At 37.8% G+C, this 27,361-nt stretch overlaps 1 protein-coding gene and 2 long non-coding RNA genes across 6 annotated transcripts in view; 1 reads left to right on the top strand and 2 right to left on the bottom strand.

Annotated features, from left to right (window-relative positions):
* The window catches only part of LOC127049018 (uncharacterized), a 252,220-nt gene that overhangs the window by 6,571 nt on the left and 218,288 nt on the right, over positions 1-27,361 (bottom strand). The window lies entirely within an intron of this gene.
* Positions 1-27,361, top strand: part of PACRG (parkin coregulated) — a 472,217-nt gene that overhangs the window by 429,108 nt on the left and 15,748 nt on the right. The window lies entirely within an intron of this gene.
* The window catches only part of LOC127049008 (uncharacterized), a 45,152-nt gene continuing 28,553 nt past the window's right edge, over positions 10,763-27,361 (bottom strand). The window contains exons 2-3 of the long non-coding RNA XR_007773843.1: positions 15,160-15,402; positions 10,763-11,001 (exon numbers count right to left, since the gene is read on the bottom strand). This is a non-coding gene — a long non-coding RNA (uncharacterized LOC127049008). The remainder of the gene's footprint in view (positions 11,002-15,159; positions 15,403-27,361) is intronic.

The following is a 27,361-nucleotide window of genomic DNA, read 5'->3' as shown; positions in this document are numbered from 1 at the left end:
TTAGTGGATAGGAAGGAAGCAATAGATTTGATATATCTTGATTTTAATAAGGCTTTTGACATAGTTGAGCACAACATTCTCATAAGCAAACTAGGGAAATATGGTCTAAATGAAATTACTATAAGGTGGGTACACAACTAGTTGAAAAACTGTACTCAGAATAATTATTGATGGTTTACAGTAAAAATGTGAGAATTAGTTTGAAATCAACAAGATGAAATTCATTAAAGACAAACACAAAGTACTGCACTTAAGAAGGAAAAAAAATTAAATATACAGCTACAAAATAAGAAATAACTGGTGAGGGAGTAGTACTGCAGAAAAGGATCTGGGGGTTATAGTGGATCATAAACTGAATATGAGCCAACAATGTGTAGTTGTGAAAAATTCTGGGTTATATTAACAGGAATGTCATACATAAGACATCGGAGTTAATTGTTCCACTCTACTTGACACTGATGAGGCCTCAGCTAGAGTACTGTGCCTAGTTTTGGGCACCACACTTTCAGAAAGATGTGGACAAATTGGAGAGAGTCCAGAGGAGAGCAACAAAAATGCTAAAAGGTTTAGAAAACCTGACCTATGAGGAAAGGTTTAAAAAACTGGGCCTGCTTAGTATTGAGAAAAGTAGACTGAGGGGGAACTGAAAACAGTCTTCAAACACATTGAGGACTGTTGTAAAGGGATGTGATCAATTGTTCTCCATATCCATTGGAGGTAGGACAAGAAGTAATCAGCATGGTTTGCAGCAAGGGAGATTTTGGTTAGATATAAGGAAAAACTTTCTAACTATAAGGATAGTTTAGCATGGGATTAGGCTTCCAAATGAAGCTGTGGGATCCCCATCATTGTAGGTTTTTTAAGCTCTGTTTAGGCAAACACCTGTCAGGGCTAGTCCAGGTTTACTTGATCTAGCTTCAGTGTGTGAGGGATGAATTAGATGACCTCTCGAGGTCCCTTCCAGCCCTACATTTCTGTGATTCTATTAAATCCTACCATACTTTCCTATTCTGAAACATTTTCTTTCCTGAAAGCCTCCTTCCCATCATTGCCGCCACTTTTAATTGAATCTAAAATCACTATCTTGCAACTGCATTGTACAGACACAACTATGGAGAGATGAGCTCCGGGGGTCTATCCCCAAGGGTGCAGTTGTGGAATTGGAGCAAAAAATACCAAAATAAATATTTTAAGCTGTATTCTTATATGTCTACACTTTACATGCTTTTGGGGTGAACAGTGAGATTATTTGATGGTTTACCTCAACCTTCTTTGGAGGAAATGCAGAAAAAATGACTTAGAATTAATGTATACAATACACTTTGCATTGCTTTTGTGCTAACATTTTAAAGCATGTTTTCTAATCAGGAAAAATTGTATATCCCACCTAAATTTCATTACCTCAGTGATGGATATAAATATAAAAGATGATGCTGAACCAGTAGAAATCATATCACTTTAAATTAAATTTACGACCTGTACTCATCAGGGAAAAATAAGTACAGCATCCAGCTGGACCATGTAGATTTATTGTTCTACTCCAATAGCACTCTATGTCAAAAATAAAATAGGCCACTACTTGAAAGCAACCTGAGGGAATGTAGTTCAATTTATATTAAAAAATACCTAACTGTATGCTAGTTGAAACTGTTTGTAATGGAATATACCATATCCCACTAATCCCTGCATGTTCCAAACCCAAATAATTTTAGAATTCCAAATACACAATAAATAGGGTAATTTGGAAGCATTTCCACCTTTGGACCAAAATTTGTGGGCTCATGTTTCATAGTAGAATCTGGGCATACACAACAGAGGTTAATATTTCTATTGGCTGTACTATCCTGCAGATGACATAATGAACTAATGTCTCAATTTGCCTGTTCCTGATGAGTTGTTCAGGTAAATGATAAAGATCTAATTAATTAAAGTAAAGACTAATGGCTAACAGATGTACAGACACTATCAACTCTGTTAATTAATGCTGATATATATTTTATGTGGAAGTAGTTCAAATTACCGTATGTGGAAAGTTTACATATTGGAACTGTGTTTAGTGCGTCAGTTCACAGCTCAATGAAAGCATTTCAGATGCATTATGAAAAGTGCTTTCAAATAGCTAATAAAGTACAAGAACTGTGGCATTTATTCATGACCTACAAGTCCTAATTAACTTTTCTCCAGAATGAAATTTCTCTTCTACTCAAAGACTAAATAAGTGAAGGCAGTATTTTTACCATCACACGCAATAAGATAAGATTATATCTAATTTTCCAAGGTATATTAAAAAAATTACAAATACATACAATTAGTATTGCTGATAAAATGTTCTTCAGTCTGTAGAGACTCATTTAACAAAGTAACTTCAGAAAAATTTAATATGGATAAACCATAGCATATTTAAAATTTTTGATAGTTTACTGAATTGCCGTTTCTTCAAGCTGCAAGTGAGAAAATTATTTTTTCTATTGCTTCTCAAAACCAGATGATGTCTCCAAATACAGAAATTGTTTCTTTTTATGTTCAAATGAGTTCCGACCTAAACTAATGGAACTCAGTCATGAATCGTAAATAGCGATAGAAATGATCATTGCTTTGCTGATAGTTCAGTCAAAACCCAATTGTCTCTTTCATGTAAATACTATGCATCCTTGACGAAGAGTATTTTTCATAGCAAGGAAACATTTATTTGAATAAATTAACTGGAAATGTCCTTTGGGTACTGACCCATGTTTAACATTTTCTAGTAACAAAGTGAAACACTGCAGATGATCCCTTAGCCAAACGGTTCTGTATTTGTCCATGTAGCTATGAATAATGTCCACATTATTAGAGACAAACTTCATATTTTCTCCCTAATTTAGGAAATGAGAGCATACTGGTAGCGAAAAAAGAAGGTCCCTGCCTAAAGAATTCCCTTTGATCTAAATCAAAAGTGCTTGTCCTTAGGCCTGTGCAGTAGTCAGAGTTTATAGAATCGGTAATGGAGCCCAATACAAATCTGATGCAAACTGTGATTTAATCATCAGAATATATGTCCTCGTTTTAAGAAACTTCATGAAGAACATCTGCAACTGCATTTAGTGAAATAGATTATCACCTCTAGCAACCAAAACCAGCACACAAAACAGGATTATTTTATCATGAATAAAATATACTTCTTTTACAAAGGGCTCTTGTACCGTTAGCTCTGCTTGTTTGGTGTTTTTGATGTCTGTCTATGTCCTTGTATGTTTGCAACTCAATTACTCAGTTCTCGCCATAAAGAGAGATGTATCTGCACTGTACTATTCATGAGTGTCTTGCAAAGAAAACAAAAATGTTTTGCTGTTTTTTAATAGTGTCCTTGCTTCATTTGGCAAGTCTGTTTTGGAATAAAGACCGACTATTTAAGCAACTTTCCAGTGGTTTTCATTAAGGAAATTATTATTATATATTATACTTTAATTTCCACACTGACATTTGTCGGTGTTGGTTAGAGCTGATTTACTGCAAATTTCCATATACTGTAGATGAGTTTAAACAATATTCTATGCTTGAATGCAGGTTGTGTTTCTGTAATGTTGGGACTGTAGGAAATAAAAGATCTAAAACAGTGCACTTTTTGGACTTTTAACAATCTGCTTCAGTGTCACTTTATAAAAGGTTGATAATCCTTGCTTGATATCTGGTAAGAATTGGGTTAAGTTCCTGATTTATGTAGGCAGGAACTCCTGAAGCCATTGCCAGAATTTAGGAGGGAACAACTGCTTGAGGTTTGGGCTGCCTGCAGTCAAATAATTAGTCTATCTGAATAGCAGAAGTTCTAGTAAGAGATTACTAATTAACTTAATTGACATCCTAAGCCAGTTTAACAGAGGAGAGGAGGAATATAAACCAACAGCAGGGGAAGAGCTGATGGTAAAAAATAACAAAGCATTAGAGAAATGAGCTCCCTATATGGTTTGTGTGCTTTAAATCTACTTCTCTGAGAAAAACCTAGGATTGAATTTATGGTTGTCTGGCCTTCTGTCTCTCTGCCTAAGAAACAATTGTTTTCAAAATTTTGATGTGATGTTGTCTAAAGCCTCCATGTATTCTATTTAAACTTGGGTTAAACCATTCCTTGCTTTGAAACTTGAATTGTGAGTTCCCTTTCCTCTGCAAATGCTCATAATTATGGTTAGTACAGGAGATTGAGCCAAAATCTAGAGAGGAAGGGCACTAGGGCATTAGGGCAGTAGCCTAGGACTTGGGATCTGGTCTCTGTTCCACTACAGAATTACTGTGTGAGCCTGTTGGACGAGGGATTTGGCCTTTCTGTGCCTTAGTTCCTCATTTGTAAAGTGAAGCTAATAGCACTTCCATACTTCATAGGTATGTTGTAAGGATAAATACATTAAAATTGTGAGGTGCTCAAATACTATGATAATGAGGGAGGCATATAAGTATCTAAAATAGCTAGATATTGCACGGTGTTGAACAAGTCTTGCATCTGCTCTCTGGCTCAATTTCTCAATATTTAAGACAGGAATAATAGTTAACTACTTTTGTAAAGTGCTTTGAGACTTTTAGATGGAAGTATTATTATTGACTGGTTCACTTGTAGACTCTCTACTGCACTTCTTATTTAGGAATCTTTGCTGATTTGGACGCTAATTGTAAACAGTCACATTCTGAATGCACCTCACTCAACTAATAGCTTCATTCCTGTAATGATCATCAGGTTCATAGAGTATACTGTAATTATTATACTATATTTATAATAAACTGATTAAGTCAATTGAACTAGGAATTAAATCAGAATAAGCAGAACTGGGGGGAAGGGAATGCAACAGACTATCGTAGCTTCAGGTAACTGTTTAACTATGAAGTATGAAGTATTCTTTCATTTGCAATGCATCTGTTCTTCTGCACTACCTCAACTCACACTAATACTTTATTTTGATGTAAAACTCGATCATAAACTTGAACAGCTAAAATGAAAGTCCTTTTGCTGAAGAACGTAGTGTCACAGCATTGAAAACCAGCATTTTAGCTTTGGTTAACAAGCTATTTTAGCCACAAGGATCATCAAAGCTGTGAAGAACAGCTGAAGCTTTAACAATGATAAAATTAACTTCCCCATTACATGTTTCTCTTTTTAGTAGCCAGTCATCAAGGATGTTAATCTCCATCTATATTAGGGAAGGATTTAACTTCCTGTCAATTCCAGTTTTCTTTCCACCCACTCAACCATCATGAGTGTCTATGAGAGAATAATCTCCCAGAAGGCTAAACTGTGTTTTTTAGTCAAAACAATCACTTTCCCAGATTTCAGCAACCTATTATGTATTAGAAAATTCAATGTGGATAAATGTAAAGTAATGCACATTGGAAAAAATAACCCCAACTATACATACAATATGATGGGGGTGAATTTAGCAACAAGAAGTCAGGAAAAAGATCTTGGAGTCATCGTGGATAGCTCTCTGAAGATGTGCACGCAGTGTGCAGAGGCAGTCAAAAAAGCAAACAGGATGTTAGGAATCATTAAAAAGGGAATAGAGAATAAGACTGAGAATATATTATTGCCCTTATATAAATCAATGGTACGTCCATATCTCGAATACTGTGTACAGATGTGGTCTCCTCATCTCAAAAAAGATATTCTAGCACTAGAAAAGGTTCAGAAAAGGGCAACTAAAATGATTAGAGGTTTGGAGAGGGTCTCATATGAGTAAAGATTAAAGAGGCTAGGACTTTTCAGCTTGGATAAGAGGAGACTAAGGGAGGGATATGATAGAGGTATATAAAATCATGAGTGATGTGGAGAAATTGGATAAGGAAAAGTTATTTACTTCTTCCCATAATACAAGAACTAGGGGTCACCAAATGAAATTAATAGGCAGCAGGTTTAAAACAAATAAAAGGAAGTTCTTCACGCAGCACACAGTCAACTTGTGGAACTCCTTACCTGAGGAGGTTGTGAAGGCTAGGACTATAACAGTGTTTAAAAGGGAACTGGATAAATTCATGGTGGTTAAGTCCATAAATGGCTATTAGCCAGGATGGGTAAGGAATGGTGTCTCTAGCCTCCATTGTCAGAGGATGGAGATGGATGCCTGGAGGGAGATCACTTGATCATTGCCTGTTAGGTTCACTCCCTCTGGGGCACCTGGCATTGGCCACTGTCGGTAGATGGACCTTTGGTCTGACCCGGTACGGCTGTTCTTATGGTCTTTTGTAAAACATTTAATCAAGAATCTGCTTAATCCTATAACAGTGTGCAGAGTTTGCCTGAAATTGTACCATTGAGGGTGGAGTTTGCCCCTTCTTATGAAAGAGTTTGGGTGTTCAGCTTCCTAATCTCACCAGTCCCTCTAGCTCTGGGGGCATCCTCAGGAGGTTTCTACACTGTCACCACCCCTATGCTATGGGGCCTTGCACTCCGTTCTCAGCACAGGTCTTGCAACAGTCGCTGCACCAGTGGGAGTTGAGAGGTCCATGGCACAGGGAAGAAGTTGCATTATTTACTGCAGACTTGGTCTTCAGTAACTTGGAAGCATGCTGTTGAGACTGGCTGGCCCCCAATCCTTCACCTTCCTTAACTGTAAATACAGATGCCCAGGAAGCCCCCACATGTGATTTAGGCAAAGAGGGGAAACTTGTCAGAGAGGATACAGTACTCCCATCTGTGTATTCCATCCTGAGTCAGATCCATAGATGAAGGCATCCTTCAGGAAGCAGAAGTAGGGGAAAGTACAGATTCCTCTGCTGTTCTGAAACTGTGGTCCATGAAAAACTGGCTAATGGTTTGTGGAGAGTGGGCAGGTCACATGATTTTGGCTCCTCCAACTTGCAAAATGGAAGCTGAATATATGTCGAAACAGCTGGCAACAAAGAGGAGGATATAGCCCCGCTGCCTCAATAGAGGGCATAACTACATAGGAGAGGAAGGGACGGAAGGCACAAATGTGAATGGGCATTCCAGCAAAAGAGGGGTCAAGAATTGCTAATGGGACTGGAGCTGCATGTAGAAGAGGAATGTCCAGGAAAGCAAGACAAAACAGACGCATACAGCATGTCTAAAGGAGGGTTATAAGACTAGGCAACATATTTTTCTTGTCTCCCAAACAAGAACCAAATGCAGAAGAAGAGTATGACTAGTGAGAAGCAGGAAAAGAAGAATAGAATGGATGGGAAGGGAAATAGCATGATTAACTTTTTTTAAAAGAACAAAGCGCTTATCATACTATAGATAGCTAAAAACACAACAATACTTCCCCAGTGTTACTTCAACAAATGAAGCAATTGCTGTAAATTGCTACTGGGAAGCTGCGCAATCATGGCTGATAGGGAAGACACAAGACATTTGCTCTACTGAGATGTGATCCATACTGTGAAAAAGATTGAAACCCCTCCATTATGTCATAAACAGTTTCTTTCTCTCCAGCAAAGAACCTTGATGATCTGCAGAAGTTGACACTGGAAGAGCAAAGATGTTTGTAGGAGAAGCAAACAAATGGACACTCAAGGCATCACTGGCAAAGCAAGGGATGAGGCAATAAGTGACAAAAATAGATGAGTGGTGAGGGGCAAAGTTATGAAGCATCTTGAAAGTGGGGACAAAAAGTTTGTGTTTGATCCAATGGAAAATGAGGAGCCAGTGGAGGGATTCAAAGAGCATTTGACCATTACATCAGGTCAGGAAGGTGACCTTAGCAGCTCCATTTTGAATGGATTGAAGTAGGGGCAATTTGTATCAAGGAGGCCAGAGAGGAGGTTGCAGTACATGATAATTAGAACAATGCTTTGGTAATTGCTATTCTTTTATTAATAAACAAAAGTCCCTCCTATGTTGAAAAGTTTTTGTGGTTTTAGGGGTATTAGTGTGGAAAATAAAATCTGGCACATCTAGTTCATTCACTTTTATCCACATAGGATTCATGCATCCTCAGTAGACTTTGTTGCTGTATTAAAATAATACTTATTCTGTCAGAATATAGAAAATCTATTCTTTTACATATTTGGAAGCAATATACATCATTTATTATTCAAGCCATTTAATAGTTCATGAAATAAGTAGCTGCTACTGTAATCACTGCTTTGCCAGCTCCATTAACCTGCAAAAAAGCCGATTTCCAGCTAAGGTGTGAATCCATTCTAAAAATCAATGTGATGTCCGATATTAATTAGCCTTTGTAATGTTCTGGAATAAGATACGGTGCATTTTTTTTTCTTGGGTACATGTATATCTCCTATGGAAGAAGACTACAGAATGATTTCCAAAAGACTTTTTTTTGTTTGACTTCAAGTATCCCTAAGCAATTCATCCTCACCCACCCATTTTATTAAGGGATTCGTGAGTGAACATGTGCTTTCAAGAAATTAGTGTTCCAGTACAGTTTTTCCCAGTACCATTTTAAACCATCTGTAATCAACATTCCTCCGTTCATTGGTTTGTTTGGTTTTGTTCGTTTGTATTACCATAACACCTAGGAATCCAGTTGTGGGCCAGGACTTAGTTCTGCTAGGTACTGTACAAACGGAACAAAAAGATGATCCCTGTCCCCAAAAGCTGACAAACGTTGGTCAAATATTATTTCTTATTGTGGACTATTATTCACCCATTTAATTTACAAATATGAACTCTGAGTTACATTTTTAAAGGAGATTCATTTGCCTCAAGAGTTAGCGTAGAGAAATTAGATGCCCAGACTAATATTAACTAGTTTACTGCAATTGTATTTATGTTGTAACAAGCGGTACAAGCTTCTACTCTCAGACCTGCTTAGTGGATATTGTCTCTAATATTCTGCTCTCTTTTCATGTGCAAAATCCCAAATGATGTTAATGGGAGACTGTGGAGGGAGTAAAGGATATTAGTGTAGAACTCTGCCATGTGAATCTTAACAGAGAATTTTTCTCTTATATTTTTGAGTATCATTATTATCCTAGTGGTATCAGTCCAATACAAATTTATTATTAATAGCCAGGCTTAGCTAACTTGGAAACATGATATAAATTTGGATGGTTTCCCAGCAGCAAATGTTGAGTGTAAAATGTAAACTTACACAGATTAATAGAGCCTAAGTACAATATTTTATTTACAGCTGTGTCAGAGTTTCTGTTTAATGCAAAGGAAAGAACAGGTTAGAGTAAGCTCTTCTTATTCAGGCAAACATAAGGAGTGCAGGATCCAGGGCTCTTCTTTTTCAAATGAAAGAGGTGTGATCTAGTCAATTCAGCATTGATCTTCTTTTGTTCTTCTGAAAAGGGAAGTGAAGCCAGTTGGTTGGTATGAGGCAAGTTATATTTGCAAATGCTAATCATATGACACTTTCTTTCCTTCCACATATGTAATTTCTACCACAGGGAATATAAATGACAACCCCCTAATAACACATCATCCAGGACTATTATTTCTGAAATATTAGTGGCGTCTTTCCAACTGGCCATAAGGTTATAGACACATTTTTTAATCATTACATTGCTCATTGCAGGAAACTGCAGTCACACCATTTAATGTGTGCTCATGATAAATTTCACTGTCTTGTATAATAAAATGAAAGCTAATGAAGCATAACACAATTGTGGTGAATTAAAGAGAGATAGAACAGGACAGCAGAATAGCTACTTATTGACTTTACCAAAACATGTCTTAAAATGCATTTACTTTTAAACCATTTCATATTCAAGTATTAAAAAGCAAAAAAATTAAGATTATTGATTGCCCAGTAATGAAGATTGTACCAGCGCAATAGCTATTAATTAATTGACATTCTCAGTGCTTAAGGGCTTTGCATTTAACAGATTCTGCTCTACCATATTACTGTGTTCTGTCAAGTATATTTTTCATTAACATGTAAAAATGTCATTTTGCTTTCTTTCTGACCATGATTTTGAGGAAGTAAGCTAGTTATTGTGTTACTGTATGTATCTTAGAATCCCTAAAGAAATATACTATTTACAGGTAAATTATCAAGTTGTTTTCTATAGGTAATTAATTAAAATTTGAGATAAAGATATAAAATAATATGTGCTCTTTTATATATAAACATTATAAATCATATTTATATGAAGTTGTTGCTTCTGAATTAAACAAGCTACAAGTTACTAGCATCAAAACTGTTATTAGAAAATTAGGATATTTTTGTTTTCAGGTAGAAAAGACATATTTATTTGCATGAAATAATTGCATGAAAGTTGCTTTAATTGCATGATAATTGCTTTAATTGCATGAAAGTTTCCAAAATAATTAATAATAGTGTTTGATAAGAATGAAGAACAGAGACAAACTCAATTATTCTACAGTAAATTTGAGTGTATTGTGGTTTCTATTCAAAGTTTGAAAAGGTTGTTTTTTCCTATATTGTAATCCCCAAGCTGTCATCTCACATGCTAAGATCCTACTCTTTATGGCATAGCTACAAACTGTGACAGTATTTGCTGCTACTGGTGTGTCATTTGTCAACATTGACACCATTGTAAACAGAGATGATCACAATGAAAGTCTCAAGGGAAGAAAATAGTAGGAAGAAATAAGAGAGCACTTTTGTAGTGAATGGAAGATCTTTGGAAAAAAATGGACTAGAGGCCCAAAGAAATCAGAACTCTTAAAGAAGAATTCCTTTGGGCTAAGTGGCTAGACATTTCTAAGTTGGTTGTCACAAAACGGTGATTACTGGATTTATGAACTAATGTATGAGTAAAGATTTTAAAATTTTAATGTAGAAATCAGTGAGTTGCCATAAAATTTCCAGGAGACTGTTTTGGAAATAATATTTTATTAGTCATAAAATAATCTAAAAGTACTGATACATTAGTGAAAGATAATTAGAGATGACTTAAAAAACTAGTGAAAACACCCAGGAAACCAAAAAACATGACAGAAGTGAAGAAAGCAGTAAAAGTGCTGCCAAATGGGGGAAACAAGATGATAACACTTTGTCTGAAAAGATTTCATAGTTTATGAAAAATGCCACCACTCCAAAAGAATGAAAGTCCATCCAACAGGAAATCGTAAGACCTGAAGAGTACCTGGAAAAGGAGATTATGGTAATAGAAAAGTTAACATATGGCAAAATCTGACTTTAACAAAGTACAGATCAGCTTTCAATGAGTTTATGAATACTAAAAAAACAAACCTGGAGAAATGCATTTCTAGACATTCTAAATTTTTTGCAGCTCTGGCAGTTTTAGAGGGATATTCAAGGATTGCTACAGATCTGTTTCCAATGAATCAGAGGTTTAATAAAAAATTAGACAATTTTGCAGGTATTAGCACTTGGATATATTTAGGAAAGCCTACGTGTGTTTGTAACAAGGAAACAGCTTAGAGAAAGTGTTCATTTGAAGACAAAGGAGCAATTGAGACCTAATAGAAGCAGGCATTGAAATCAGGGCCGGCTCCAGGCACCAGCTCAGCAGGCAGGTGCTTGGGGTGGCCAACGGGAAGTCGTGCTCTTTGGCGGCAATTCAGCGGCGGGTCCCTCGGTCCCTCTCGGAGGGAAAGACCTGCCGCCAAATTGGTGCCAAAGAAGAAATCGGCGCGATGGAGCTGCCACCGATCACGATTGCAGCTTTTTTTTTTCCTCGCCGCTTGGAGCGGAAAAAACTCTGGAGCCAGCCTTGATTGAAATAATTGGAATTGCACCCATTTATACAAGGGCTCAGTTTGATCTAAATAATTTAAATTCTGACAAAGGGTTTATCTATTCCCACCTGTAGACTTAACTTTTCTAACCTTTTTTCCGATCACCCTAAAGCATAAGTACTTGGATCAGAAACTTAATTCCTGTTCCTTTCCTGCTACATGATGGGTCATCACCATTATGATGTTACTGTATTACATTTCCTGATCATGCTTTGATTATATCTGGGTTCTTAAAAAAATTAAATGTGATAAAGTCTGGTCAGAGCCTAAGTAGCATATAAACAAACTCCTGTTAAAATTAGAGATAGATTCAAGGCACAAATTTTAGATCTAGATCCAAATTTCAAACACCCCAAAGTTCAGCGTTGTTCCAGTCCTATGCTTTGGATTGATTCATTATAGAGGTCCAGCTGTGAAATTCAGATCCAGATCTGAATTTTTAAATGCTCTTTTCCTCAGAATGGGGTGTTCAGATCCAGGGATTTGGCTTGAGCCATTTTTAATCCAAAATTAATTTCATTCTCTAATACATGTGATGTGTAAGGAATTCAGTCTCGTAGTCAGTCCCTAGTTTGAGACCTAGTTAACTCTGTTTTCAATTACTTTTTAATTGATAGGGCACAATCCTGCAAAGTGATGAGCATGAGCCAACAAAACACTTAAACCCAGGCTAGTACTTAACTAGCTGAGTAGTCACACTGACTTCCATGGGAATTAAGCCCCCTGTGATTAATTCTAACAGGAATAAAACTTTCTAAAATATGTTTTCTACAAAAGGTTCAGTAATAACTTGTATGCTAAGATTTTTTAAATATATATATTGATATAGGATTTTAGCATACATGAGAAGGAAATGCAATTTAAAAAGAAGCAAAGGAAAATTAATACAGAAATTGCAATAGGATAGGTATCATCCAAGCAATTACATCATTTCATTCTGATCGGGGAAATGCAAGCTATAGCTTGTGGCCCATAATTTTTATCTATGCGGCTTCTGTATTAACCACCATCACATCATTTAATTTTCCCTGGTGTTACATTTTTTACATTCTGAATAGCTTTGTACATATAGAAAACAACCTGTTTCCTTGAATCAGTACAAGCCATTGGTAAATCATTTGTATGATAATGTGCTAAAAATGTTGTGGGATTTTAAAATCTTTAAGCAAATAAAGCCTTTCCTTTAATAGGATATCTAGGGCAAGAATTTCAAAAGTAACCATGATTTTGAATGTTTCAGTTTTAGGGAGCCCAATAGGAAACATCTTACAGTGGCTGATTTTCAGGAAGTACTAAACAGCCAGCTTCTGAAAATTGGGCCCCTTAAGAGGCCTGTGGTTATGTACCCACAAACTGAGGTTTTGAAAGGGGTAATTTCTTCCTTCAGACATAGGTGCACAATTCTTGTTTGCTTTAATGAGAGTTGTGTGGACATATTTGAGGTCAAAGTTTGGCTCTAACTTTAAATGATAGACTAGTCTATTTTCTCTTTTTTTCTTTTCAGAAGTATATTAGAAGTTTACAAGTGTTGATAGAAATGAATTCACGTATGCATCACCATCTGCATATCAATGTCTATATTTATAACCTCTGTTTATTTTCATTACAAAATTGCATTCGTTCATTACAAAAGATTTAATTCCTGTTGGCTTGAATTTTAGTAATATTCTGTGATTTCACCATATGTACTTCAGGTTTAGAAGTTGGGAGTATTGACTCCTGCATAATAAAGGAGGCTAGTCTTGCAAACGCTTACTCCTGTGAAGTATTCCGTCTTAACTCATTGGAACCAACCATGTGGGTATATGTTTGTAGGATCAAGCTCGAGTCCTGGTCTCCCCTACTTATGTTGGTATAACTACATCGCTCAGGGTTGTGGCAAATCCACACCCCTGAGTAATGCAGTTACACCGACCTTACTCTCAGTGTAGATGGCGCTGTATTGACAGAAGGGCTTCTCCTGTTAACATAGCTACCACCTCTCAGGGAGGTGAAATGCCTATACTGAACGGAGAAGCTTTCCTGTCGGCATAGGTAGTGTCTTCACTAAGCGCTACAGTGACACTGTAAACATAGACAAACCCTTAGTCTAGATTGCCCATAACTTATGGAAAATCAGGTTTATTTAATGGAATTGCTTCCCATAAGTAGTACATTTTCTAATGCCACAAAATGCTTTAAAAATGTTTGTTTCATAATTTGGTACTGGATCTAAAATCCTTTAAAATATTTTATTTGCCTTTCAATTTCAGCTGTAAGTTAGGTTAAAGCTCTGTTAGAGAGATGCACAAGTCTATTTGCCAATTGCCTGTGAATCTCTCGATCTTAAGCACACTTGGTCCCACTTTAAATCCTCCTCTGTCTTCTGTTTAGATCTGGCTCTGGGAGGATTGTTCAGATCTGTACTCTCCCTGTTCAAGCCAGTGATGTGTCTGGTATCTGGAGTTATAGTTTCTATGTGTGTTCTTACTTTTAAGATGCGTTGTTCCAGCTGGCAAACACAGACCATGATCCTATCAACTTATGTGAATGCAAACAAATTGGGACTAATCCCATCTAAAGTACATTTATGTTTTTGTTGGAAGACCAGGGTCACACAGTTCATCCAAAGATTGTTACATAATCGATTATCCCAAACAGTGCTTTCCAAAAGATAGATATACAAACCAAAGATCATGTACCTTCACTGCTGAGCCATCCATCAAGTCAGGTTTACTGTGACTAAGAAGCTAGATTACAAACAAAAGGAGCAGGGAATGCAATATTTTGTGACATGCAAAGAATGTGACACATCTGATGTGTGTGATGTGTTAACTAAGCTACAACATGTTTTTGCCTGTTAGAGGAGTTGCTAGCACCAGCATGAGATAAGCACAAATTAGTTGTATCATCTTTGTTTCAATTCACTGAAATTCATATCATATACATCTGAAATGTAAAAGAAAACTAACATGCAAAAATCAGTAACACAATGTGACCCTGAATGAACAGGGATGTTAAAATGTTTCAGTGTTTAACATTAGATTTTCTTATTTAATTTAACAAATTCTATAATCTGAATCATGGACATTTAGGCTCTGATTCAGGAAAGCACCTTAATTCAGAAAAGAATATAATCACATGCTTAAGTCCTGTCAACTTCAATGGTATGTAAGCACATATTTAAAGTTAAGTGCATACTTAAGTAGTTTCCTGAACAGGGGTAAACTTAAACGCATGCTTAAGTGCTTTCCTGAATCAGCAGGAAATTGCTGTCTAATGACATTTTGATTACCTCCGATTTGACTTGTGGACAGTAATTTGATTAATATATTTAATGAATTTAATGGCTGTGGGCTGAACTAAGTAACTAATTGCTTATGTTTTACCTGGAATACTATTTAAAATGCTTTTGTAAGGATTTTATGGCTACCATAATGACTATGAGACTGTCCCAGGGGATTACTGGCTCTGCTCACGTGGTTGGTCACACTTTTGATCTAGTTTTGAGATTAGAAGTCAGACAGTAAGAAATTTTGCCTAAATCATGGACCAATCATTACCTCATGAAATACAACTCCCTGTTAGGGACTAGATTCTGTTTTGATGGACTGTCCACGGAGGTTAATGGAATGAGAATACTTCCAGAAGGTCCTAAGTGAAAATATGGTTTATTTGATAGATCACTCCATTGAGCTTTTGGTAGGATTCTATAACCATCTTTTTATCTTCAGTCATCAGTTGGGTGCTTTCTACAGGCCTCCTTCTCCGGCTCTGTTCCTGTATCACCTGGGTTTACAGGTGTCCTGCAACAAACAAAACAGGAGGAAAGTTAGAGAGCAGGTGGCAGAAATCTCAAGCTGAAGCTTGTGTCATAAAGACTGTTTGGATCCTAATGGAAAGGCCGTGCATGAAGCAAAGAAGAGGTTCTCTGATTCTCTCATAAATCCTGCAAAGTCTCAATCAGTGAACTTCTTTGTTTTTGTAGTTATTTCTTCTTAAAAATATGTTAATCATTCCTCTACCTTCAACAAACTCCAAAAGAAATTTTCTGTTTGAAGTGCTTTGTCCCATTCCAGTTTTTATTTGTCTTTTCATTATTATTTACATTTTTCTTGCTTTATGAATGAATTCAGTGGTTGGTCAAATGAAAGACTATGCAATGTGGCTTGAAAGAGACAGAATATAGGCAAATGCCATGCGACCTTTCTTTTATACAGTAGTTTTGCAGTTCCAGACTCCACCTGAGCACAAGCTGCCAATCATGATGGATTGTGGCAAATTGTGTGATGATTTTGTAAAGTCAATAAATGGGACAGGAATGTTACCAGCAAATGTATTTCATTTAGAATGTGAATGGCTAGTTAGTGCATCAACTTAATGTGCACTTTTCTTTCTTTCGTTCAGCTTTGTCTTTATATCAATTTCAGTCTAGAAGTCTCCTATAATCTTATTGAACCATGTCCATCCTTCATCCAGAAGATGATTTTAACTTTTCATTCAAACTACTGATTTCATCATATGGGTGCTGTGTGGTTGCGGAATAAATGTGGATGGTCTTCACCTTGTGTCTTTTGAAAATCTTCAGGGTTAGTTGAGCATTCTTCTTAGGGCTTTGGCTGAAAGAAATGCTTAACTATTATTCTTTTCCTGGACTGACAGATTTTAGAGGGGATGCTGTGCTTTCCACTTGGCCTCTTGCTTGACATTTTTCTGAGGTTTTGCTTGTCTTTATGCCAGTGTCAACTAACTAGAGCCACTGAGTGCAGGAAGAAACCCTGGCAGTCATATTAATGAGGGTTGTAGGAGTTAATAATGCACATTGACCAAAATCTGCTGCCAAATGATCAGGAAAAAGGATAATTGTGTAGGATCTATTATAAATATGAGGGTATGCCAGCCTATGTATGTTGTCAGATCTGGATCCAATCATGCTGGACTTCAGGGCATTTTGAAACTGGGGTTTTAGTTAGGGGTCATTACATTGGATGAGAGATTGAGGAGACACAAAAGACATAGATTTATTCATTCAGATTCCTGTTTTAGATCACATACAATGTAGGCTTCAAAAACATGTAATCTATCAAGAGAGACAGTCAGAAAACAGCATCAATCAAAATAAAAGCATTTTTAAATGCTGGCAAGAAACTCTATAATTATAAAAACAAAGTAAAATAAGACATTCAAAAGTGATGCTACATAATCCAAATATTGTATGAAAGTTGAGCTCTGCTTGAGCTAACCTTATGATCAACTAATTTAGAAAAAGGAATGAGACCTCATTTCTCGCATGCATTCTAAATTCAATTAAATCTAACAAACTTGCTGAGAGTGTACTTTTCATTTCCTTATACAGAGAGAACCAATGTATTTAACCAGTTTAATTGTTCAGCATAAAGCAATGATGGGTACCGTACTAACAAAAATTACATCAAATTCTGCTGGAGCATTTGAAAGGTATGTCTGCAGCTGATAACATCATTGAGAAGAGAAGAATTTTGGATTTTTTTTCTTTCTTGCTTGCTAGTAAAATCTTTAATTTATCCTCAAGACAAAACAATATAGCCTGACTATGGTTTTTCCCCATAAAATATAGTGCAACTAACTAGTGTGCTGGTACAATTAAGAAAGATAGGGATAAGAAACCATTAAAATGTAGAGTTGGAGTATAAGTGAGGATTTACATTCAAATGGCCAAATTCTGCACTTGGATCCAAATGTGCAAATTCCATTGAAGTCAATTTAGTAGCTATATGGCATTAAATAGATTAGACAAATGTCATTCAAAAGTATTAACTGCTTTGTCATAGATCAGTTTGTCTCAATTTTATTTGTGCTGGTGTTTGCACCTCCCACTAACTATAACAGGAATCTCATGCACGTATACGTGAATAGAATTTGACACCAACATCTTGAAGTTAGGAGGGACCTCTTCCTTAGTCATTTATTACAGGTCCCTTCACAAAAGCAGCTCTTCTTTATATTGTAACTCTTCTGTCAAGTAGGTTGGCAGCAACAAGGAGTGGGTTCCTCTTAACAATACAAAACTCAAGCACCTGCCCCAAAACTTGGGAAAAACACACCAGCAGACCTGGTGGCTCTGAAAGGCAATCTTTCCTTCCCTACTTGCAAACATTGAGTCTGTGTATAACAAAAGAAAACGTTTATTAAGAGGAGAGGGAACACAGCATTAATTTGGGACAATACAGCAACAATTTTGCTTCCCTTGAGTCATGCAATAAAGATAACAACATTTTATTACTCCTTCATCCAAGACTTAGGTGAATTTTAACACAAATCAGGCAAAGTTGATCACCTTGGTCAGGTAGGGCTGCCAGCTGATCACCAAAGCAAAGTAGATGTGTCTACACAAATACAGTCTGCTCCTGAGGTCTTCTCCCCCAGTTCATCAACAGATGGCAGGGAAGAGCTCATCCACTGCTTTACATTGACATTAGCCACCTCTAAGGGGCACATGCTTACCATGACCCTTCTTATCACTCACATGAAGAGTCCCATTGGTTTAAAATGTGACTCCTTGCATTTCTAGATGCATCTTAATATGCGTGAGGTATGTAGAATCAGACCAATGAGAATAAATTGTATTTACTATACATATTGCTGCAGGGAGACACATAGCATCAAACTGCGGGCTATTTTCTGCATCCATGGTCTGCCTATCCAAAAAGTTCACTTTTTCTCCTGCACATGAATACCCTCCTTCTCTCTCTGAAGCCAAACTGAATACTACACATTAGCTATTGTAAGGTGTCCCCAAAAAACATTATTCTGCTGCTAAGCCAACAAGCCCTATGTGAATGCTGGATTTCGGATCCACCTCTGTAGATCAGGCCTTGATCTCCATACTCCAAGACCTCAACTTCCTGCACAGTTTTTTAAGTTTTTCCAAATGCCATTAGGAACATAGAATGCACATTATGACTTCAGAAAATAATGAATTTAATTAGGTTTGACAAGGACTATTGCTTTTATTTTGGTAATTAATAATTAGAGGTAGAACGCTTTGAAAATTCTGAGCAAGGTCTTCAGGGGGTATAAAATGAAGCTGCTTTACACCAGCTGTGGATCTGGCCTTTCATTTGTGAAGAACATTCTGAAAGTTTGTTCTTACATTTTTTCAGAGATTTTGTTAGGCGCAAAAGTGGAAAATGCACGTAACTCAAGAAAACAAAACCGAGACACAGATCAGCATACCAGTTAGACCCTGCTTCTGAGGTTCTTATTCCATACACTCCATGTTATTGTTGATTTGCCCTACAAAAATGTACTAAAATGCAACAGTTAAATAAACAGCCTTCACTTAATTTCAAGCTTTATAATTGACAGTTAATTACACAGTTGTAACCCATATCTTATTACAAATACAAAGTACTATAGACATGCATTTTAAACAGCACATTTTCCTAACTTGCAGCATTTCCCTTTTTTGGAAGCCATTGCAATCAACTGTGATTATAGTAACGACTGCAAAACATTTATTACTTAATGTCAGTTATTTAATTGTAAATATGAAAACAGAGAAACTGTGTAGTTGTCTATTAAGCCAATATATCCCAACAAAACTATTTATAGTGTATAGATAGATAGTATTTGAGTGCTTTCTAAAGAATAAATAACCAAAATCACAATAGGCCAGTGGTCTCATGCCATCACTCCTTTTTTTTCCTTTTTATAGCTCCTTCTTTCCTCTTCTTTACTGCTTTTAGTTGTGTCTGTGAGAAACTCTCAGTTCAAGAAGGGAGTTTTCTGCTTTGTTACTTGATTTGTGGTCATTGTAATGTCTTCTGGTAGTGAGTTCCAAAACTTTTGTCCTGTTTCCAAACTAGCCCTGTCTCCTGCTCTCATGAGCTTCACCCTTGAGTTAATAGTTGAGTTCATAGTTAACGAGAAATGTAGCAGCTGAGGGAGATTGTCATCACAGACAGGAAGTTGTTCTTTAAACTTCCTAAAGACAATTCCATGAAGGGCTTAGGACTGATGTGCCTTTGGCCTGGAATTTAGTGGGGATCCCATCTAGTGGGGTGGGGAACAATAGGGTGAGGCTGATAATTGCTGAGGATATGGACTACTCTGTTCTGGGATAATTAAAGGTTTTAAAACGTGCTCATAGCTTGGGAAAGTGAGTTGCAATAATCCAGCCTGGAAGTTTCCAAAGTGTGGATCACCATGGTGAAGTTATAGTCCAACAAGATATGGCACAGCCTTCTAGCCAGTCTCAGGTGGAAGAAAGCATTTTGCATAACTAGATATTAGAGCATCCTGCAAGCGTAGGCATCCCCCCACCCCTCACTGACTCCACCCCTGCCCTGCCCCCATTCCAACCCCTTCTACAAAGTCCCCACTCCAACTCTGCCCCCTCCCTCCCCCATTGTACCCCTTCCCCAAATCCCTGCCCCAGCCCAGCCTCTTCCCTGAGCACACCGTGTTCCCCCACTTCCCCCTCCCTCCCAGCGCTTGCCACCGCCAAACAGCTGTTTGGCGGTGGCAAAAGCTGGGAGCTAGGGGAAGAAGCAGTGCACTCAGGGGAGGAGGCGGAGGTGAGCTGGGGCAGGGAGCTGCCAGTGGGTGCAGAGCACCCAGCAATTTTTGCTCCAGCCCCAGAGCACCCATGGAGTCAGCGCCTAGGACTGCAACAACTGAGAAATCCAAAGGAATCCTCTGGTTGTAGACTGTTTTAGTTATCTGAGAGTAGACACTCTCCATTTCAGGTGATGGGATGAAACATCCCACTGATGTTATCTCTAACATGCCCAGATTCAGATTCAAGCAATTGTCCTTCATCAAAGTGCTGATCTCAGCCAGTTATTGGGATAGTTGGAAGATATTGCTATTTATGCTAGAGGTAAAGGAGAAGTATATCTGAGTATGACCTGCGTAATATTGGCAATTGAGACCATAACCTGTCACAATTTCTACCATCAGAAATATTCCTATACATATAACTATTAATATTATTTATCAAAGGGATTTTCCGCAATGGCCCTATTTTTAACTGTGGAATTTAAAAGGAAAAAAAATCTACATGGACATCACATTGGGTCCTTTGGTCTTTCAATATATGGACAAAATTACAGAATTATGAATCACCCAGAAGATCCTTTATCAAGTTGTATTGCTGCCTAGGTACCACAGTGATTAAGTAATAGGAAGGAAGGAATCAATGAATGCATAATTGATGTCCAGACCACATTTATAATCTGCATTATGAAACATATTTGAAATGTACATAGTGTTCCACTACTCATTTGTAACATCTAAGTTAACATATATACAACATTTAAAATACCAGCTGACCAAACACTTATCCCCTATTAAGATGCTACCAGTAAACCTTATGAACAATTTTAAATAAAAAAGCTATATTATGCAGGATTCTGGCATTTGAATTATTTAAAAATGCTAGTCTGCCATATATAATATTAGGTGTATTTCTCTTTCCATTTTAACTGACTGTGGGTGGAAAATTGAACATTTGCCTATGGAGTATTTCACCACAATATGTATTTTTGGACAATTCATATTAGTTTTGTTGTCCATATCTATTGCCTCGGATGTGAGTTCATCATTCAGGGGTTTATGAACTCTTCCAGATGAGATGCTGAACCCCCATCTCTTGCAATAAATGTGGATGACAAACTATTGTGAATTGTCTATAAATAATTAATGGCGTGAAATATTCTGATACTATTATGTTTTACATTTTTACACTTCATAAAAATCAAGTTATAAAAAATTCCAGTGGCATAAGCACTCTCAATATTTTAGTTTCTGAAGGTGGAATATTTCTGATATGCTAAAACTAAAATGCAGCCTATCCAATTAAAGCCATTGTTAAATTTAAACCGATTCACTTGCTGTGAACATGCATCTAGAGGCAGGCCAGTGTGAATTAAAACAGCAGAACTATAAACTCTTAAGAAAACTGGTTTATACCAAAAACAATAAGAGCCAGTTTTCTTGCTATAGCAAATATCTGCTTGGTGCAGGAAAGGGTAGGGAAATCATAGAGTTGGCTGCAGTTTTTTGATTCTCTGCTGGTTCCTCCTCAGCCCAGATATACATTAGACTAGTTAGGGGTTGCTCTAATCTACAACAGCTGGCAGCTGCATCTAAGGGAGTATCTGTGGCTGGGAATAGTCAGAACACTACCCATCCCTGTCCCTACCCTGGGACCTCAGGAAGATACATAGGAGCCAGCACTACCAGCTTTACTTACAGTGGGTAAATGCAGGAAGATTCTGCTCCCTTTGGGCCATATCAGTCAGGCCATGTGAGTCTAATTGTAGTGTTACCAGGTGTTGCTCGGTGTGACCATACAAAGGCTGGGAAGTTGAAACTTTCCCCATGAAAGAAATGTGAATGATTTTACTATATAATTCGTGGTGTTTATTTTCTTAAACTACATTTGTTGATTTTGTCATTGTCTCATCTAGAAGAAATTAGCATGTTCTGCCTTGAACTAATATAAAAACCATTTTATATCACTAGGATAAAGTTAATCTATGTTCCTACTAACATTCCATCCACTAAGAGCAAATGCTTAGCACAGTCACAGAGCTTGGTCCTTCTTCCATTGATCTCAATGCGTTAGCTTCAGTGGACACAGGCCTGAGCTCATAGCTGAGTCCAGCTCTGCACCAGCAGCTCCAATCAGGATTTAACCGTATTCGTTTATTTTTTCTTTTTTCCTTCATTTGTCTTGACTGCAGTTCTACCAAAATCTAATAGACTAACCATTAACTGCCTTGCAGTTTATATTACAGCTTCTTTGAAACTTAGAATTGACAATCTCAGCATTAGAATACCAGAAATTTACAGAAGCGTAGCTGTTTCTTCCACTGGATGAGTGATAATTGTTTTTCTGCTCATTTACATCTAAAAGTAATTAAACTATACAAAAAAACTATGTACTATAGTCTTGGTGCAGTGTGCGCTGTTTGCAAGTTATGCAGAGATTCCGTGAAAACATTACAGTGGGAGCTGTAGTTCATTTATATTGTCATTTCCTAAAAATTTGCCAGAACGCAACCTTGAAAGAATTAGGTCACACAAAATGTGGCCTAAGGGTTTCTTCTCTCTGTTTTCTTCAGTGGAGCTCTGCAGTTGATGCAATAAAACTGTTCTACATCAATAATTTTTAGAGTTTGTTTCCTGAAAATGCTATTTGGCTTATGGAAATACACCAAGCTTTTAGTTCAATGGGGAAATTCCTTGACTTTCATTCTAGATCTGTTTACATAAGTTTAGTGATATTTCAGCACAAATACATGTGTAGTCTAAGTGTTAGCAACATTCTGTTCTTGTAACTATTATCATCTAACTCTTCCTCACATTATGCCTCTTAAACCCAGGTATTAGATATCTAGGTTGTAATCTTAAAAATTAGAAAATGTCTTGCTTTGCTACTGGAGGGTTAAATCACAATCTCCATATAAAATAAGAGCAGCTTAAAAGCTGATTTCCACATCCTACAAATAAAATAAGGGTAATTTAAAAGCTGATTTCCAAAAGATAGCTACTCATCGTTTAGTGTTACTTCTTTCTAAACTCTGTGTGGTATCCAATGGTCAAAAATGTGCCTCTTCTGATTATAATACTAGACATTTGTGACTTTCTTTTATCCAACATCCTGTAAAAGTAAGAAAGAATGAGGGTGTAGTCATTCCTCTTGATTCTAATGAGAAGCTGATTGACAGTATTGGGGAGGTGAGGGTTAAATTCCACTCTCATGTATACACGTGCAAATCCATTGAGTTCTGTGGAGCTTCAATATGACTGAGAGCGATATTTGGCACTATGTTTCCTGATTCTTAGAATCATAGAATCATAGACAGTTAGGGTTGGAAGAGACCTCAGGAGGTCATCTAGTTCAACCCCCTGCTCAAAGCAGGGCCAACCCCAACTAAATCATCCCAACCAGGCTTTGTCAAGCTGGGCCTTAAAAAGGGTGGAGATTCCACCACCTCCCTAGGTAACCCATTCCATTGCTTCGCCACCCTCCTAGTGAAATAGTGTTTCCTAAAATTAGGTGTCCAGCTGTCCCAATTTTATAGGGACAGTCCTGATTTTGGGGTCTTTCTCTTATATAGGCTCCTATTACCCCCACCTCCCACCCCCATCCCGATTTTTCACATTTGCTGTCTGGACACCCTACCTAATATCGAACCTAAACCTCCCCCACTGCAACTTGAGACTACTGCTCCTTGTTTGGTCATCTGCCATCACCAAGAACAGCCTAGCTTCATCCCCTTTGAAGGATAGTTGAAGGCTGCTATCAAATCCCCACTCACTCTTCTCTTCTGCAGACTAGTAACCCCAGTTCCCTCAGCCTCTCCTCGTAAGTCGTGTGCCCCAGACCCCTAATCATTTTTGTTGCCCTCCGCTGGACTCTCTCCAATTTGTCCACATTCCTTCTGTAGTGGAGGGACTAAAACTGGACACAATACTCGAGGTGTGACCTCACCAGTGCTGAATAGAGGGGAATAATCACTTCCCTCCATCTGCTGGCAATGCTCCTACTATTACAGCCCAATATGCCATTGGCCTTCTTGGCAACAAGGGAATACTGCTGACTCATATCCAGCTTCTCAGCCACTGTAATCCCCAGGTCCCTTTCTAAAGGACTGCTACTTAGCCAGTTGGTCCCCAGCTTGTAGCAGTGCATGGGATTCCTCCTTCCTAAGTGCAGGACTCTGCACTTGTCCTTGTTGAACCTCATCAGATTTCTTTTGGCCCACTCCTCCAATTTGTCTAGTAGCAGAGGGGTAGCCGTGTTAGTCTAGATCTGTAAAAGCAGCAGAGAGTCCTGTGGCATCTTATAGACTAACAGACATATTGGAGCATGAGCTTTCGTGACATGCATCTGACAAAGTGGGTATTCACCCACGAAAGCTCATGCTCTAAAACGTCTGTTAGTCTATAAGGTGCCACAGGACTCTCTGCTGCTTTTACAATTTGTCTAGGTCACTCTGGACCCTATCCTTACCCTCTAACTTATCTACCTCTCCCCTCAGCTTAGTGTCATCTGCGACCTTGCTGAGGGTGCAATTCATCCCATCATCCAGATCATTAATGAAGATGTTGAACAAAACCGGCCCTAGACCGACCCCTGGGGCACCCCGCTTGATACTGGCTGCCAACTAGACATCAAGCCATTGATCACTGTCCATTGAGTCCGACAATCTAGCCAGCTTTCTATCCAATTTATAGTCCATTCATCCAATCCATACTTCTTTTACTTGCTGGCAAGAATACTATGGGAGACTGTATCAGAAGCTTTGCTAAAGTCAAGATATATCACATCCACTGCTTTCCCCATATCCACATATCTCATCATAGAAGGCAATCAGGTTGGTCAGGCGCAACTTGCCCTTGGTGAATCCATGTTGACTGTTCCTGATCACCTTCCTCTCCTCCAAGTGCTTCAAAATGGATTCCTTGAGGAACTGCTCTATGATTTTGCCGGGGACTGAAGTGAGGCTGACCGATCTGTAGTTCCCTGCATTCTCTTTCTTCCCTTTTTAAAATATGAGCACTATATTTGCCTTTTTCTAATCATCTGGGAACTCCCCCGATCGCCACGAATTTTCAAAGGTAATGGCCAATGGCTGTGCAATCACATTAACCAACTCCCTCAGCTCTCTTGCATGCATTAGATCTGGACCCATGGACTTGTGCATGTCCAGCTCTTCTAAATAGTCATTAACCTATTCTTTCACCACTGAGGCTGCTCACCTCCTCCCAATACTGTGTTGCCCAGTGCAGCAGTCTGGGAGATGACCTTGTCTGTGAAGATCGAGGCAAAAAAAGCATTGAGTACTTCAGCTTTTTCCACATCATGTGTCACTAGGTTGCCTCTCCCATTCAGTAAAGGTCCCAAACTTTCCCTGACCACCTTCTTGTTGCTAACATACCTTTAGAAACCCTTCTTGTTACCCTTCACATCCCTCGCTAGCTGCAACTTCAGTTGTGCCTTGGCTTTCCTGATTACATCCCTGCATGCTCTAGCAATATTTTTATACTCCTCCTTAGTCATCTGTCCAAATTTCAACTTCTTGTAAGCTTCCTTTCTGAGTTTAAGCTCACCGAAGATTTCACTGTTAAGCCAAGCTGGTCGCCTGTCATATTTGCTATTCTTTCTGGTTTGTTCCTGCACCCTCAATAGGACTTCTTTAAAATACAGCCAGCTCTCCTGGACTCCTTTCCCTGTCATATTAGCCTCCCAGGGGATCTTGCCTATCGGTTCCCTAAGGGAGTCCAAGTCTGCTTTTCTGAAGTCTAGAGTCTGTATTTTGTTATTCTCCTTTCTTCCTTTTGTGATGATCCTGAACTCAACCATGGTCACTGCTGCCTAGTTTGCCACCCACTTCAACTTGCTCTACCAAATCTTGTATGTGATTGCCTTACAGATCTATTTAATTAGGATATTATTAGAAATAAGATAAACACACTCTGGCCCTGATTTTGCAACCTCTTACATATGTGTGTAAGAGGTTGCAAAATTAGAAAGTAATTTTTTCTTTTTTTTTTTTGGTAGTGTGAGCTTTATATTATTGAGCAACTTGGATTCATTTTTGTAAAGCTGAATTTGCAAAATTTTGCTGATTTTTGCTTTCTGGGGCTTCTAAACATAGTTAAATGTTCTCTCATCATTCGCTCCCTCTCTCTGCCTTGTCATTGAGAGGGCTTTTTTTAGCATATTACAAAGTGAGGATGTTGTAGACAAGGGGGAAAGCTGGATTACATTTGTTGTTTGTTTTCCCTCATGGTCACTCTCTCTCTTTTTTCTTTATATATTTTAAAGGATCTTCTTGTGATTATGTCTTTACTTACATTGGAAGCTCTTTGGAGCAGGGATCATCTTTTTGTTATCTCTGTACAATGCCTAGCACAGGGGGGCACTGATTCCTCTTTGGGGCCTTTACATGTTACTCCAGTACTAACAATTTAGAAGAACTATAAGAAGTTCTGCAGGAGTTTTGTCACTTTTATGTTGCTGATTTTGTATAGAAATAAAAACAGCTGTGATTAAATAAAAATAGAAGTAGAACCACCACCCTGATAATTTAAGGCAAAACATTTCAGATTTTGGGATCTAAATGTAGATATATTTAGATACCTAAGTAAACAGCCTCATTTGCCGAGGTGCTGAGCATCTGCAGCTTTCATTTTGTGAGTTGGGGGCAGGGGGAGGCTTAGGAAATGTTTATATCAGCCCACTTATTTAGCTGTCTACAGCTGTAGTTAGAGCTTAACTTTAGGCACCCAAGTTTGAAAATTTTGGCTCAAATTGACCACATAACAAAGGGGCTTCTCTTCCAGTTCATTAGTAACTTTGACTTTTTATTCTCAAAAATGGATGGAAATGTTTTAATTTTGCCAACATAATATGATGTCTTTTCTGGTTTTGTTTCATTTTTGCTGTTTGTTATTGTTTCTGGTAGCACTCACAATGTGCTAGTTGCTGCACAAACACAAAAGAAGGCACAGCCTCTCCCTGAGGGAGCTTACGTTCTAAAAGATGAGGATAGCAATGGAAGGTAGGGGGGAAGGAAACACCAAACACATCAGATAACAATTTGCCATGTCTTCATAATCAACGTTTATAATACAGCCTTCCCTATAGATAAAGATTTTTAGATAATCCCAAATTAGTTATTTTAGGCATCATATTAAATGTGGGTCTGAAGAGGGAATTGCAAGTATAGGAGGGTGTCATTTTTAAAACTAACAAACTGCTCAGAA

Source organism: Gopherus flavomarginatus, chromosome 4 (assembly GCF_025201925.1).
Source record: "Gopherus flavomarginatus isolate rGopFla2 chromosome 4, rGopFla2.mat.asm, whole genome shotgun sequence".
NCBI lineage: Eukaryota > Metazoa > Chordata > Testudines > Testudinidae > Gopherus > Gopherus flavomarginatus.
This window is presented reverse-complemented; position numbering and strand designations above follow the sequence as displayed.